Consider the following 1,751-nt stretch of genomic DNA (forward strand, 5'->3'; position numbering starts at 1 on the left):
CTGGCAGGCTTGGGGGACCATATGGGATGCCGGTATTCAAACCACCGACCTTCTGCATGCAAGGCAAACGCCTTATCTCCATTCTATCTCTCCGGCCCCACAAACATATTCTTTATTTTTGTTTTTGTTTTTGTTTTTGGGCCACACCCGGCGGTGCTCAGGGGTTACTCCTGGCTATGTGCTCAGAAATAGCTCCTGGCAGGCACGGGGGACCACATGGGACACCAGGATTCGAACCAACCACCTTTGATCCTGGATCGGCTGCTTGCAAGGCAAACGCCACTGTGCTTTCTCTCCAGGCCCCACAAACATATTCTTTGCAACTTTCGTGGGAGTCCCCCGACCCGCGGGGGTGTGGAAATGAAAGTTGCTAGTTATTAGTGGGTTCACTCGAGCAGAACCGACCTGTAAAGAAGAACTAGAGAAATTAGTAACAGAAGCCTTCAAGACAACGCATGCTGTTCAAAAAGGGAAGTTTATTGTTGGGGGATCAGCTTTTAAGGGCTGAAACACGTCAGGGGTGTTACAAATTTTACACCAATCACAGTTACAAGCATTCATTAGCATAAACTGGGGCAGGTAATAGGGAGGGGCAAAAAGATAGACCTGAGCACGTTTTACTAAAAGGCATAAGATTCAAACAGAGTTCTTAATAATGTTTGCTAACACAAAGGCAAACTCTATATTTTTCTTTCTGGCTGGATATATTGGGCTGCTCTGAATTACTTTATTTTTGTCTATTTCCTTTGTTCTCAAGGCATGGGCCTTTTGGTCACGTGGGTGACCAGATTAGGAATTACTGAGGTGTCCTATGTCCCAGGTTTCATCAGCTAGGCTCCCCACAATTCTTAACATACAAATCTCTCTCTTTCCTGGAACTAGGAATTGTACCCATAGTGTCACATGCATGATGTATGCACTTTGCTTTTTTGTTTGTTTGTTTGGGGGCCACACCAAGCTGTGCTCAGGGATTACTCCTGGTTCTGGCCTCAGAGGTCACTCCTGGCAGTACTCAAAGGATCATTATCAGTGCTAGGAATCAAACACAAGTGGCTGTTTGGAAGACAAGTACCTTACCCACTTGACTACCTCTCTGACCCCTACACTCTATGTTTCCTCCAATTTTTCATACAGTACAACCTCTAAAACAAATTTGTTACTAATGGTGTCAGTTGATCCCTTCATATATAAAAATGAAGTCTTAATCATTCACTTTTGGAGACTTTTCTTGGTGGAGAGACGCAGATAATTGAAGTTTAAAATGAAACTCCATAAAAGGTGTATAGATGTTGATTATATTTCAATTTTTGGCCACATCCGGTGATATTGCAGGCAGATTTGACACCAGATGGTCCTCCTAGGATGGCTAGGAATGACTGACTCTAGCACAGAACTGAGAGTAGTCCCTGAACACTGCCAGGTGTGACAAAACAAACCAATAAAAACCCAAACTAATAGTTTTGTAATAGAAACATGGAAACTATGATAATAAACAAATGCTTATATGAGCTGGAGCATAGTACAGCAGGTCAGGCACTTACTTTGCATACTACTGACCTGGGTTCAAATCTTAACACCCCATATGGTTCCCCCAGTCCTGACAGGAGTGGTCTTAGCAACAAAACCAGGAATAATAAGTCTTGGGGCCGGAGTGATGGCCCAAGCGGTAGGGCATTTGCGTTGCACACACTAACCTGGGACAAACAGCGGTTTGATCCCCCAGCATCCCATATGATCCCCCAACCCAGGAG

This window comes from Suncus etruscus, chromosome X (genome assembly GCF_024139225.1).
Source record: "Suncus etruscus isolate mSunEtr1 chromosome X, mSunEtr1.pri.cur, whole genome shotgun sequence".
NCBI lineage: Eukaryota > Metazoa > Chordata > Mammalia > Eulipotyphla > Soricidae > Suncus > Suncus etruscus.